This window comes from Hylobates moloch, unplaced genomic scaffold (assembly GCF_009828535.3).
Source record: "Hylobates moloch isolate HMO894 unplaced genomic scaffold, HMol_V3 SCAFFOLD_11, whole genome shotgun sequence".
NCBI classification, from domain to species: Eukaryota; Metazoa; Chordata; class Mammalia; order Primates; family Hylobatidae; genus Hylobates; species Hylobates moloch.
This window is the reverse complement of record NW_026652286.1, coordinates 75,524,914-75,540,627: the sequence shown is the minus strand read 5'-3', so window position 1 is coordinate 75,540,627 and position 15,714 is coordinate 75,524,914. Positions and strand designations below refer to the sequence as shown.

Sequence of the window (15,714 nt, the reverse complement as noted above, 5' to 3'; positions counted from 1 at the left end):
CACTGCCAGTTTACAATGTTTCTCTAAGCCATCAGAGCTGATATCTCCTGGTACTATCCCCAAACCGCCACTCTTAACTCTTAAAGTAAATAAATAATCTTTGCTGGCAAGGCTATACTGAACCTCCTTAGGCACTCTCTAATTAGATGTCCTAGGTCCTCCCAATTCTTAGTCCTTTAATACCTGTTTTTCTCCTTCTCTTATTTTGTTTAGTTTTTCAATTCATACAAAACCATATCCAGGCCACCACTAATAATTCTAGATGAGAAATGTTTCTTCTAACAACCCCACAGTATCACCCCTTATCACAAAATCTTTCTTCAGCTTAATCTCTCCCACTCTAGGTTCCCATGCCACCCCTAATCCTGCTCAAAGCAGCCCTGAGAAACATTGTCTATCATCTCTCCATACTACCCCCCAAAATTTTCACCGCCCCAACACTTTACCACTACTTCGTTTTATTTTTCTTATTAATATAAGAAGACAGGAATGTCAGGCTTCTGAGCCCAAGCTAAGCCATCATATCCCCTGTGACCTGCACATACACATCCGGATGGCTGGTTCCTGCCTTAACTGATGACATTCCACCACAAAAGAAGTGAAAATGGCCTGTTCCTGCCTTAACTGCTGACATTGTGAAATTCCTTCTCCTGGCTCATCCTGGCTCAAAAGCTCCCCTACTGAGCACCTTGTGACACCCACTCCTGCCCGCCAGAGAACAACCCCTTTGACTATAATTTTCCTTTACCTACCCAAATCCTATAAAACGGCCCCACCCCTATCTCCCTTCACTGACTCTCTTTTCGGTCTCAGCCCGCCTGCACCCAGGTGACTAAAAGCTTTATTGCTCACACAAAGCCTGTTTGGTGGTCTCTTCACATGGATGCGCATGAAACAAAACTCTTGGCATCCAAATTAAGCCATCAAATCCTCAGCTTCCACAGTCAAGGCTCTTTTAGAATTTGTCTAGTGGGTTTTCTGGTGAAAACTAGACTGCCCCCCAAAAGCGTGGGCTCCCCTTTTATCACTGACCTTTGCTTGAGTCACTTTCTAGACATTATTAGATGGCAACAAAGAATGGAAAAGCACAAACTAAACTGATATGCCATGTGCTGACTGATCCAGATTCAAGTGGTAACTGAGACAACTGAAGACTGAAAATGGCTTCCTGTTGATAGCACCCTGGTCTTGCTGCATACTTGCTGCTTTTGTGTTCTCATTATTAACACAGAATTTCGGCCTTTTAAAAAACGTATCGCATGTGAGTATGGATCAATTGCTATAAAGTTGAATTTGTATAAGAAGCATGCTGTGTAACCCGGGAAGCACATTCATCTTCACTGTAGTAATAATGCTTTTCCTATGTGCCAGTTGCCATATGTTTTACAGGTGTTAATTCGTGTACTCCTCAGAACAACCCTGTGAAGGGGGTACTATATTTATAAAGGAGGAAACAAGCACAGAGAGGTTGAGGTATGTACTGAAGGTGACACAGTAAGTGGCACAGCCAGGATGTTAGCTCAAGTAGTCTGCATCCTGTCTGAGCTCTTAACCACTAAGATATACGAGCCCTCATGGTCCCATAGACTCAGCTACTTTATTTCTGGCTTCATGTCTTCAATTTCCCTTTTTTAAATTTTATTTTATTTTATTTTTGATACAAAGTCTTGCTCTGTCACCCAGGCTGGAGTGCAGTGGTGCAATCATGGCTTACTGCAGCCTCAACCTCCTAGGCTCAAACCATCTTCCCACTTAGCTTTCTGAGTAGCTGGGACTACAGGCGTGCCACCAAGCAAGGCTTTTTTTTTTTTTTTTTAGAGACATGGTCTTGCCATGTTGCCCAGGCTAGTCTCTAACTCCTAGGCTTAAGTGATCCTCCTGTCTCTGCCTCACCTCCTAAAGTACAGGTGAGAGCCACCACTCCCGACCCCAGGAGTCTTGCTCTGTCACCCAGGCTGGAGTGGCAGTGGTGTGATCTTGGCTCACTGCAACCTCTGCCTCCTGGGTTCAAGTGATTCCCCTGCCTCAGCCTCCTGAGTAGTTGGGATTACAGGCACCTACCATGACATCCAGTTACTTTTGGTATTTTTAGTAGAAACAGGGTTAACCATGTTGCCCAGGCTGGTTTCGAACCTGTGACGTCAACTGATCTGCCTGACTTGGCCTCCCAAAGTGCTGGGATTTCAGGTGTGAGCCACTGTGCCTGGCCCCAATTTCCCTTCTTGAAGCTCTGCCGTCTTCCTATCTTCCTCATGTGCTCCACCACTCAGTTTCAGAGTTGAGATGGACTGACCCAGTCATAATTTTCCAGTCCTTCCTAGCGTCTTCTCATAGCATGCACCTAGTAGAGACAAGATCACTCTTCTTATGATACCACAATTAGTTGGTTACATGCCTATCTTTTCGGGGGGACTCTTTAAGGGGAGACATCTTATCTTATTCCTCTTTTATATCCTCCACTACTTATACTGGACCTGGCAAGTAGCAAATGCCAATTAACTGAAGATATATCACAACCCTTTCTCCACACTCTTTATTTTCCTTCTTTCCTTTATTTCTCACAGTACTTAGACTTCTAATACACTATTTGTTTTTTAATTTAAAAATTTCGTTCACTACGTGGCTGTAAGATATGCTTATTTTGGCTTTAATAGGTAAGACAATTTTCCAAAATGGTTGTGCCAATTTACAATCCTACCAGTAATGTATGAGATTCCAAACTGCTCCAAATCATTGCCAACCCTTGAAATTGACAAGTCATTTTTAATTTTAGCCATTCTGGTGATCTGGGGTGGTGGTATTCAACTGTGGTTTTAATGTGCACATTTCAATTAGCATCTTTTCATGTGCTTTGTGGCTATTGTATAGCCTGTATTGTGAAGATGCTATTGTGTTCAAGCATTTTGCCTACATTTTTTAAAAGTTGGGTTGTCTAACGATAGACTGGATTAAGAAAATATGTGTATGTATGGCACATATACACCATGGAATACTATGCAGCCATAAAAAATGACGAGTTCATGTCCTTTGTAGGGACATGGATGAAACTGGAAACCATCATTCTCAGTAAGTATCGCAAGGACAAAAAACCAAACACCGCATGTTCTCAGTCAGAGGTGGGAATTGAACAATGAGAACACATGGACACAGGAAGGGGAACATCACATTCCGGGGACTGTTGTGGGGTGGGGGGAGGTGGGGGGAGGGGGGAGGGATAGCATTAGGAGATACACCTAATGCTAAATGACGAGTTAATGGGTGTAGCACACCAATATGGCACATGTATACATATGTAACAAACCTGCACATTGTGCACATGTACCCTAAAACTTAAAGTATAATAATAATAAAAAAAGTTGTGTCTATCATTTTCTTATTGATCTATAGAAGTTCTTTATATATTTTCTATATGAATTCTTTCTATACAAAATAATGTATATGTATATTTAAAATTGACTCAGCCAATTCACTCTTAATTTCTAATAAAAAATATAAATTTCTATATAAAAAATATATAATTGACTCAGCCAATTCACTCCTGAGTTCAGAGAAATTAGTAATGTGATCAGTTATATATATGTATAAGAATGTTCATAGCAACTTTATTCCCAATATCCCCAAACTGGAAACAATAAAATGTCCAGGAGAACAATAAAAAAATTATGGCATATTTATAATACAGAATATAATACAACGAAGAATAAATTTCAGTTATGTGCAACTACATGGTGAATCTCAGATAAAATTTTGAGTGAAAGAAGCCAACACAAAACAGTACCTCCCATATAATTCCATTACTGTTTTTCTTATATATAATTTCATTAATTATATGGAATGTAGTGTTTTGTGTCTGGCTCTTTCACTCAAAAAATGAATATATACTGATACAAATCAGAATAATAGTTATCTTTGGAGAGTTATTACTTTTAGAAGGGAAACAAGGAAACCTTCTGAAAGGCTGAAAATATCCTTTCTCTATCTTGATATGGGTATTGGTTACAAATATGTAAAAGTTAATTAAACTGTTCTTAAGTTTGTATTTGTTATATCCCAGTTAAAAATAAAGTTTTTAAGGAATGTTTATATATATATGTCAGGTACTGTGGCTCACGCCTATAATCCCACCACTTAGAGATCGCCAATCTGCCGAGGTAGGTGGATCGCTTGAGCCCAGGAGTTCAAGACCAGCCCGGCCAACATGGTGAAATCCCATCTCTACAAAAAATTAGCTGGGCATGGTAGTGCATGCTTGTAGTCCCAGCTACTCAGGACTGGGACTGAGGTCCTGAGAATCACTTGAGCCTGGGAGGTCAAGGCTGCAGTGAGCTGTGATCGCACCACTGTACTCCAGCCTGGGCGAAAAAGTGAGACTCTGTCTCAAAAAAGAAAATAAAGTATTTATTTTCTGTCTCCTCCTTCTTGCCTCATGAGGGCCAGGACTTCTGACTATGATTGTACACCCAATGTCTAGGGTAGTACCTGTTATATAGTAGGTGCTCAGTATTGAATGAATTGACATGTTAATGCATGTGTGCCTGCTCAATGTCCTTATTGAAATAGCACCCACTGTTAGGCACAACCAGACTTTTATGTTTTATCTACTTTCCTTCAGACATCTTCCTGGTTAATTAAATCACATTTAGAAAGGATTAGTCCTTAGAAAAAGCCCACACAGAGGTGAGACGGAAAACCACACTGGCATTATTCTGAGAGGAGCTGTGCAGTGATGTGCAGTTCCCAGGGCTTCAGGGAACACCACAGCACATTTTCAGTGAACATGTCTAGACAGCTGAGCAGTTGAATCATATGCATAGTTACAGGAATCTGCATATGTTCCTGTATGCAGGAACTTTGGCCTGTAATCAAAACAAGGATTTTAACAAGAGTTCAGCAATTAATCTATAAAAAGAGAGTGAAGAGGAAGAGTGAAATATATACAAAAACTTGATATAAGACAAATGTGGTATTTTAAATTCTGTTGGGCACTTGATGGTTAGTTTGAAAAAGAATACTGGGATAATTGGTTATGCCGAAAATAAGTTAGCTCCTTTTTCATGCCTTATATAAAATTGAATTCTGGATAGATTAAATATCCAAATGTAAGAAAGAAAATATTTAAAGTATTTAAAAAATATTCAGGAGAACATACTTATATCTTTAAGAGTATGAGAGACACATGCTTTAAGCATTATAGGAAATCTAAAAGCCAGAAGAGAAAAGATGAACAGGCATGGAGTGAATATAACAAAGAGTCAATTTTCCTTGTAAATATAAAAGTTTTAAAGATTGATAAGAAAGAAAGAAAATAACCTAAGAGAAAAATGTGCTAAATATATGAACAGAAAATTCAAAGAAAAGCGTGTAAGTAAAAATGTTAAATCTCCCTAGCAGTCATAAAAATACAAATTAAAACAATAAGATGCCATTATTTTATCAATAATTGGTGACAACAATTTGTTTTTTTATTTTCTTGGTTCTACAGGGCTTTTTGGACATATTCATTAAATGCCTTTGGAAGAGGCCAGGCATGGTGGCTCACACCTGTAATCCCAGCACTTTGGGAGGCCAAGGCAGGCTGATTAGTTGAAGTCAGGAGTTCGAGACCAGCTTGGCCAACATGGTGAAACCCCATCTCTACTAAAAATACAAAAATTAGCCAGGCGTGGTGGTGCCCACCTGTGGTCCCAGCTACTCTGGAGGCTAAGGTGGGAGGATCGTTTGAACCCAGGAGGTGGAGGCTGCAATGAGCCGAGATTGTGCCACTGTGCTCCAGCCTGGGCAACAGAGTGAAACTCCATCTCAAATAATAAAAAATAAAATAATAATAATAATAAATGTCTTTGGAGGAGTAAACTGGAATTTAATATTTCCTCTGAGAATTGGAGGACTAATGGTAGAAAACTTCAAATAAGTAGTGCAGGTTAGAAACGTGACAAAGAAGAAAGGCAGCTGCTTACAAATATAAATGCAATGCCTCAGTCTCTCTCCTACTGCTAGCTTACTGGATGAAACCCACTTTGAGATTCTGCTTCTAAATGCCCTGCCTCCACAACCTCCATACATTCTTGCCTCCCAATATTTGTTAGGAACAAAATCTTAAAGGAATGTTTTTATTTACCACTTATTAAGTAAAAGTAGACAAAACTCGTAACTAAGGCAAAGAGAAGATAGCATGTTCTCTTTTTAATGTTTATGTTTTTATTTTTATTATTTATTTGAGACAGGGTCTCTCTTTGTCACAGCCCAGGCTTGGATGCAGTGGCACAATCTCCACTCACTGCAACCTCCGCCTCCTCCAGTGAAGCTATGCTCCCTCCCTCCTTACATTCCCAAGTAGCTTGTGTTACAGGAGCCCACCACCATGCCCAGCTAATTTTTGTATTTTTAGTGGAGACAGGGTTTCACCATGTTGACCAGGCTTATGTCGAGCCCCTGGCCTCAAGTAATCTGCCTGCCTCAGCCTCCCAAAATGCTGGGATTGAGGTGTGAACCCCTGCACTCGGCCAGCATGTCCTTTTGATTGTGTAACTGGTCCACCCAAGGATTGATCATTTAGGGGAAAGTATTATTATTTGACTTGCTATTCACTATTTATTAAAGATCTAAACTTTGTGAAGTTACATATTAATTTATAAGTTTTTGCCTGTTAGCAAAATGATTTCTGTTCAATAGAAAAGATAACCCTAATGATTATGGTTTTATTGTCCTGTAGGATATTAACCAATTTTTAAACCTAACCTAAACTTATTCTAACATTCATTTTCAAATTCCTATATATACTGAGTTTCTCAAATATTCTTTGGACCAGCTTTATCATCATGCTAATTCTCTCATTAATGAATTGAACAAATCCTCATAGAAGTCATGTTTTGAATTTTTTGAAAATTTCCTTTGGCTAGGCATGGTGGCTCATGCCTGTAATCCCAGCACTTTAAGAAGCTGAGGCAGGAGGATCCCTTGAGCCCAGAGTTCGAGACCAGCCTGGCCAACATGGCGAAACCCTGTCTCTACCAAAAATACAAAAATTAGCTGGGTGTGTTAGCATGCACCTGTAGTCCCAGCTAGTTGGGAGGCTGAGGTAGGAGGATGGTTTCAGTACGGGAGACAGAGGTTGCAATGAGCCAAGATTGTGCCACTGCAGTCTAGCCTGAATGACAGAGCCAGATCTTGTCTCAAAAAAAAAAAAAAAAATTAAAAATTAAAAGAAAAGAAAATATATTTTGGCACTCTCTTTTGAAAATGTTACCCAATCTTCAAAGCCCAGCTCAATGCTTGTATTAGTCCATTTTCACACTGTTGATAAAGACACACCTGAAACTGGGTAGTTTATAAAGAAAAAGAGGTTTAAGGGACTCACAGTTCCACGTGGCTGGGGAGGCCTCACAATCATGGTGGCAGGTGAAAGGTACATCTTACATGGCAGCAGACAAGAGAGAATGAGAGCCAAGCAAAAGAGGAAACCCCTTATCAAACCATCAGATCTCATGAGACTTACTACCATGAGAACAGTATGGGGGAAACTGCCCCCATGATTCAATTATCTCCCACTGGGTCCTTCCCACAACACATGGGAATTATGGGAGCCACAATTCAAAATTAGATTTGGGTGGGGACATAGCCAAACTATAACAATGCTCATTTTTTTCCCAATGCATATATATTTTTTTAATTTCGGAAGGTTTTTGGGGAACAGGTGGTGTTTGGTTACATGGATAAGTTCTTTAGTGGTGATTTTTGTCAATACTCATTTTCCCAAAGAAAACTTGCTTAACTCCTCCAGGTGATCTCTTCCTGCTCTGAACTCCTATAGTAGTGTTTTTCAACTAGGCATCCTAGGGTTTCTTGAAGGTGTCAGGGAAGTTAGGGAAGGAAGAAACATGAAAAGTGAGGGAAAAGAGGTAGTGAGGGTTGATCAAATGGGACCTAGGTTTCTTTTTTTGTTGTTTTTTTGTTTTGTTTTGTTTTGTTTTGTTTTGTTTTGTTTTGTTTTGAGATGGAGTTTCGCTCTTGTCACTCGGGCTGGAGTGCAATGGCACGATCTGGGCTCACTGCAACCTCCACCACCCAGGTTCAAGCAATTCTCCTGCTTCAGCCTTCTGAGTAGCTGGGATTACAGGTGCCTGCCACCACGCCTGGCTAATTTTTGTATTTTTAGTAGAGACAAGATTTCACCATGTTGGCCAGGCTGGTCTTAAACTCCTTTTTTCTTTTCTTTTTTTTTTTTTTGAGATGGAGTCTCGCTCTGTTGCCCAGGCTGGAGTGCAGTGGTGCGGTCTCAGCTCACTGCAAGCTCCACCTTCTGGGTTAATGCCATTCTCCTGCCTCAGCCTCCCGAGTAGCTGGGACTACAGACACCTACCACCACACCCAGCTAATTTTTTTTGTATTTTTAGTAAAGATGAGGTTTCACCATGTTAGCCAGGGTGGTCTTTATCTCCTGACCTCAAGATCCACCCACCTCATCCTCCTAAAGTGCTGGGATTACAGGCGTGAGCCACCACGCCCAGCCCATTTTTTTTTTTTATATATTGCTTTTCTTGCAAAATAATTTGGAAACCCCTGTCCTATAGCAGGAGTCAGAAAACTGTATCTGTAAAGGATTGGTGAAAATATTTGCTAACTACCCATTTGACAAGAGAATAATAGCTAAAATATGTAAGGAGCTCAAACAACTCAATTGCAAAAAAACACAAATAATTCAATTTAAAAATGGGCAAAAGATCCATATAGACATTTTTCAAAAGAAGATACACAAATGACCAACAATTACATTTAAAAAAATGCTCAATCATCAGAGAAACGCAAATCAAACTACAATGAGATATCACCTCATCCCAGTTAAAATAACTTTTATCAAAAACACGGGAAACTCTTGTACACTGCTAGGAAGAACAGTATAGAGTACAGACACCAGGAAGAACAGTATAGAGATTCCTCAAAAAACTAAAAACAGTGGTAGCATATGATGCAGCAATTCCACCACTGGGTATATATTCAAAAGAAAGAAAATCAACATATCAAAAAGACATCTACACTCTCATTCTATTTGTCCATTTTTACACTGCTGATAAAGACATACCCAAGACTGGGCAATTTACAAAAGAAAGAGGTTTATTGGGCTTACAGTTCCAGATGGCTGGGTAGGCCTCACAATCATGGCTGAAGGCAAGGAGGAACAAATAATATCTTACGTGGATGGCAGCAGGCAAAGAGAGAGCTTGTGTAGTGCAACTCCCATTTTTTAAAACCATCAGATCTCATGAGACCCATTCACTATCATGAGAACAGCATGGGAAAGACCCGCCCCCATAATTCAGTCATCTACCACCAGGTCCCTCACACAACACATGGGAATTATGGGAGCTACATGATGAGATTTGGGTAGGGACACAGAGCCAAACCACATCACCCATGTTTACTGTGGCACTATTCACAATAGTGACAATATGGAATCTACTTAAGTGTCCATCAATAGATGAATAGATAAAGAAAATGTAGTATATACACAGAATGGAATATTATTCAGCCAAAAAAATTAAATCCTTTGACCATGTTTGATTATGGTAAAAAAAAAAAAGAAATGAAATCCTGTCATTTGCAGAAAAATGGATGGAACTGGAGGTCATTATGTTAACTGAAATATTGCATGTTCTCACTCACATATGGGACCATAGAAAGTAGATCTCTAGCAAAGACATGGAATCAACCTAAATGCCCATCAATGGTAGACTGGATAAAGAAAACGTGGTACATATACGTTATGGAATACTGATATGGCTTGGCTGTGTCCCCACCCAAATCTCACACGGAATTGTAATAATCCCCACATGTCAAGGGTGGGGCCAGCTGGAGAAAATTAAATCATTGGGGCGGTTTCCCACATACTGTTCTTGTAGTAGTGAATAAATCTCACAAGATCTGATGATTTTATAAATGGGAGTTCCCTTGCACAAACTCTCTCGCCTGCCACCATGTAAGATGTGACTTTGCTCCTTATTTGCCATCCACCATGATTGTGAGGCCTCCCCAGTGATGTGGAACTGTGAGTCAATTAAACCTCTTTCATTTATAAATTACCCAGTCTCTGGTATGTCTTTATTATTATTATTATTATTATTGAGATTGAGTTTTGCTCTGTCACCCAGGCTGGAGTCCAGTGGCACAATCTTGGCTCACTGCACCCTCCACCTCCTGGGCTCAAGTGATTCTCCTGCCTCGGCCGCCCAAGTAGCTGTGATTACAGTGCTTACCACCATGCCCAGCTAATTTTTCTGTATTTTTAGTAGAGACAGGGTTTCACCATGTTGGCCAGGCTGGTCTCAAACTCCTGACCTCTAGTGATCCACCTGCCTCAGCCTCCCAAAGTGCTGGGATTACCAGCATGAGTCATTGCACCCAGCTCAGGTACGTCTTTATTAGCAGAATGAGAACAGACCAATATAGTAAATTGGTAGTGGTCGAGTGAGGTGCTGCTGTAAAGATAGCTGAAAATCTGGAAGCGACTTTGGAATTGGGTAACAGGCAGAGATTAGAATAGTTTGGAGGGCTCAGAAGAGGACAGAAAGATGTGGGAAAGTTTGGAATTTTCCAGAGACTTGTTCAATGGCTTTGACCAAAATGCTGATAGTGATATGGATAATGAAGTCCAGGTTGAGGTGGTCTCAGACAGAGGTGAGGAACATGTGGGAACTGGAATAAAGGTGACTCTTGCTATGTTTTAGCCAAGAGAATGGGAGCATTTTGTCCCAGCTCTGGAGATCTGTGGAACTTTGAACTTGAAAGAGATGATTTAGGGCATCTGGTAGAAGAAATTTCTAAGCAGCCAAGCATTCAAGAGGGGACGGGTGCTGTTAAAAGCATTCGGCTTTATGTATTTACAAAGATAGATTTGTAATTGGAACTTATGTTTAAAAGGGAAGCAGAGCATCAGAGTTTGGAAAATAAGCTATATGGTCTTTGTTGCAACTACTCAACTCTGCCACTGGGGGCTGGGTATGATGGCTCACACTGGTAATCCCAATGCTTTGGGAGGCTGAAGCGAGAGGATCACTTGAGGTCAGGAGTTCAAGACCAGCCTCACCAACATAGTGAAACCCCCACTTTACTAAGACAAAATACACAGATTAGCCAGGTATGGTGGCGTGCACCTGTAGTCCCAGCTACTCAGAAGGCTGAGGCAGGAGAGTCTCTTGAACTTGGAGGTGGAGGCTGCAGTGACCAAGATCATGCCACTGCACTCCAGCTGGGGCAACAGAGTATATTAGTCCATTTTCCCACTGCTGATAAAGACGTGGACTTATAGTTCCACTTGGCTGGGGAGGCCTCACAATCATGGTGGAAGGTGAAAGGCACGTCTCATATGGCAGCAGGCAAGAGAAGAAGAACTTGTGCAGGGAAACTCCCCTTTTTAAAACCGTCAGATCTTGTGAGACACATTCACTATCAGGAGACCAGTGTAGGAAAGACTCACTCCCATAATTCAATCACCTCCCACCAGGTTCCTCCCATGACACATGGGAATTGTGAGAGTTACAATTCAAGATGAGATTTGGGTGAGGACACAGCCAAACCATATCACACAGCGAGACTCTGTCTCAAAAAAAGAAAAAAAAAATCAACTCTGCCCTTGGAGAAAGAAAGCAGCCATAGATGATATATAAGTGAATGAGTATGACTGTGTTTCAATAAAACTTTATTTGTAGATACTGATATTTGAATTTCGTATAGTTTTCATGTGTCTCTGTATATTATTTTTATTTTCATTTTTCAACCATTTAAAAATGGAACCTGGGTCAGTGACATGTGCTGTCATCCCAGTACTCAAGAAACTGAGGCATGAAGATCACTTGAGCCCAATAGTTTGAGACCAGCTTAGGCAATATGGTGAGACCTTGTCTAAAAAAAAAAAAACACCCAACAACAATAAAATAAAATAAAATAAAATGAAAGTGGAAGGACCATTTTTAGCTTGCAGGCTGGATTTGGTCTGTGGCCCATAACTTGTCAAGCCAGATCCTTCTATGGGGTTTACAGTTCATATAATTCTTTACTAAGTCATTTGCAGTCTAAATTGTTATTTTTTATATCAAGGTCCTGTGTCTTTAATTGGGTTGTGAGTTTTCTGAGAGAAGGCACCTCATACTTATTTGTAAATTCTCTAAAGACCAAGTTCATTGGTGAAAAGCAAGTGTGATAAATGTTGATTAGAAGAATCAATTTTGCCCATGATGATCTTGGTCACAGGGAGCTGTAGATGGTGGGAGGAGATTGGTGCTTCTAGTATGTGGAAGATCTAGGCAGAAACAGTGGGAACAGAAGCCTCAGGAAAATCCTTGAAAGACAGCCAGAAAATAGAGTTGGATGCAATATTGAACTTTAAGACAGAGAGAAACTAGGAAGTAGATGTCTTTTTTCCATCCAAGCCATGAAATCAAAGTGAAGCCAGGCAGTAAAAACCAAACTCTGTGCAGCTGCGTTTCTGCAATGCTCTAGTACGTCTTTCTGGATCAAAATATTCACAAGGGAATTACTGAGCATTTGTACAACTGGTCCTTTGGCTGAAGTGCATCTTCCTACCTTTAACCTCATGCTCCAATCAACTCTTCAAAACACAATTTGGGATTCATCATTTCCAAAAAGCCTTTCCCACTTTCCACTTCATCCCCATCCCAACACGGACACAAACACGCACACACACATACTGCCTTGAGCAGGCCTCCTCTAGTGCAGGGGTAGTTACTCTCTTTCTGTTTACTGTGCCCCAGACAGTGGCTGGTGCACTGCAGGTACTCAATTAGTTTTTTTTGTTTCTTGGTAGTTTTTTGTTTGTTTGTTTTTTGTTTTTTGAGGTGGTGTCTCCCTCTATTACCCAGGCTGGAGTGCAGTGGCATAATCTCAGCTCACTACAACCTCTACCTCCTGGGCTCAAGTGATTCTCCCACCTCAGCCTCCTGAGTAGCTGGGACTACAGGGACATGCCACCATGCTCAGCTTTTTGTAGAGATGGGGTTTCACTATGTTGCTAAGGCTGGTCTCAAACTCCCGGGCTCAAATGATCCACCAGCCTCGGCCTCCCAAAGTGTTAGGATTACAGATGTGAACCACCTGGCCCTTTTTTTTAAAATGTAGTTTTAAAATAGAACTTCTTCAAATCCAGCCATTCAGAGAAGCACCTAGTTTTTACTGAATTTTTATCTTTGTTGCCTAGGAGCAGGGAAAGAGGGAAAAAGGGAAGAAAAACTAAAGGCAGGTTGTAGCGCAAATCCTCTGTAGACCCTTCCTTTAAACGCTAGAGCAGTGGTCCTCAAACTGCCATTGCTGGACTCCACCTCTAGAGTTTCTGATTCAAGAAGTCTGGGGAAGAAACCAACATTTTGCGTTCCTAACAAATTCTCAGGAAAGGCTGATGCTGCTGGTCTGGGACCACACTTTGAGAAACAGTGCTCTAGAACCTGAGCTCTACTACTGCCCTATACCATGAAGAAGTTTGGGAAGCTTGTCTTCTGACTTGGTGGCTTCCATGCCTATCATGTATGTTTCCTCTCCAACCTCAGATTTCTGATTTTTCCTCTCAGCCCCACATTATCATTGTTCTCTAGCTAGGTTGCTTTCAAACACCAAAAAGAAAAAGCACGTGAGAAGGTTTCATACTGAAGTAAAAATAAATGGTAAAGATTTCTTTTACATCAAAAAATTAACCTTTAAAAGGGAGTACAGGCCAGGCATAGTAACTTGCACCTGTAACCCCAACACTTCAGGATCCTAAGACTGGAGGATCGCTTGAGCCCAGGAGTTTGAGATCAGCCTGGGCAATATAGTGAGACTCCACCTCTATAAAAAATAAAATGTAAAACTATAATATTTTTTAAAAACAGGGAGTACACTTGTGTAAGCTAATAAAATGGAACTCCAGGAAGAGAGCTTCAGAGTTTACCTAGGTGAAAAAGAAGCTTTGCCCACAGGAAATTACACAATCCAACCCACGCCCACCCCTTGGGGATACATCCATCTCAGGGCAGGTATTAAGGTATTAAAACCGTGCCTGGATCATAATTTTAAGTCACTATCATTTGAAACAGCACATCTTGAGTTTTGCTTTTTGTAGGTGTGTGGTGATAGCTGGGACCACAAGCAGATATAAAGCAAAGTCACAATTCCTAGGAGCATGAAAAGCAGGGAGATGGGACTATGGCTGGGAGATGGGACTGTGGCTGGGAGATGGGACTGTGGCTGGGAGATGGGACTGTGGCTGGGAGTATCTGAGAGGTGGAGGGAGGTTAAGATCTGGAGGGATCAAGGGGCACAGAGGACTAGAAAGTTCTTTGTCAGGAAGAAGTAACTACAGCAGCAAAGTCAGAGGGATAGGGATAGAAAGCTGGCAGTGTTGGCTGCAGGGAACTGTGGGAGAAGAGGCAAGAAAAGGAGGAAGGGGGCAGATGGTAAGGACTTTGACAAGTGAAGAAATTTGACCTTGATAAATTGGGTTCTGACTGTATCTTAAACAGTCTCCACAAGGTGACCAGAATGATGTTTCTAAATGCAAATATGACCATGCCTTGCCTCTACTTAAATTCTTCAGTAGTAATTCTTCAGCGGCTCCCAAGGCTGTCAGGACTGAATTGGAACTCCTTTGCAGAATCCCGGCTCCTGCATTCCTCTGTAGTTCCTACTCCGGAAACATCCCTGACCCATATCTCTTTCTCTCTCTCTCTCTCTCTCTCACACACACACACACACACCTCTGCACTTCAGGTGTTTCATCCTAGTCCTCCTGGGCTTTGTACACTCTCTCACTTCTGTGGGCTTCAACTTCCTCACCCTACGCCTTCCTGATTTAAGATTCTCTTTGACTTATTCTAGGATTCAGAAGAAGGGTGTAGCCAGGCGTGGTGGGGCTCGCCTGTGGTCTCAGCTACTCAGGAGGCTGAGGTGGGAGGATCACATGAGCCCAGAAGGTTGAGGCTGCATGAGCTATGGTCACACTGCTGCACTCCAGTCTAGGCAACACAGTGAGCCCTGTCTCCAAAAACAAAACCAAAAAAAAGAAAGAAAAAAGAAAAAAAGAAAAGGGTGTGTGCCCCACCTGTGTCCCTTCTGGGATCCACAACTCTCCATGATCATTCCTGTAAAGCCCCTTGTGCAGCAAACAGAGGATACATCTTTATCAGTTGATTGTCATTATCTGTTTCCTTCTCTGTCTCCCCTCTTACACTGTGAGTGCCCTAAAAACAAGAACTGCATCCCTAGCACCTAAAACAACGCCTGACACACAAGCAGGAAATGTTTGTGGAATTAACTTTGAAACAATGATATTATTTTTTTAAAAAAGTATTAGAATTTTGAATTAAAAATTAATCTATAAATTCAGAAAATACAGACAAATACAAAGGAGGAAGTAAAAATCACTCGTAATTGCTCTGCTCTGAGATAACACCTTTCAGTTTATTTTGATAATATTTAAGAATTTTTGGGAAAAGGAACACTATGTAAAAATGGAACGTAAGAAAAAAATTCTGACAACTGTGTGTCTCGCAGAGAATGGAATTAAAAGACTAATTAGGACATTTAAGACTCAGGGTATGAGATGTTAAACTTATGGACTAGATGGGATTAGAAAAAGAATGAAGATGAATGTGATAAGTAGTACATGAAATAACAGGACTTGAAAATTGATTAAAAGTGGTGGTGGGAGGGGAATAGAGTAAAGGAAGAGTA

The 15,714-nt window shown here is 40.9% G+C and overlaps 1 non-coding gene across 1 annotated transcript; it reads left to right on the top strand.

Moving 5' to 3' along the window:
• The first annotated feature begins 939 nt into the window (after nucleotides 1-939).
• Nucleotides 940-1,001, top strand: LOC116477534 (U7 small nuclear RNA). Its single transcript, XR_004250501.1, has one exon. It is a non-coding gene; the product is annotated as a U7 small nuclear RNA (small nuclear RNA).
• The last annotated feature ends 14,713 nt before the right edge of the window (nucleotides 1,002-15,714 follow it).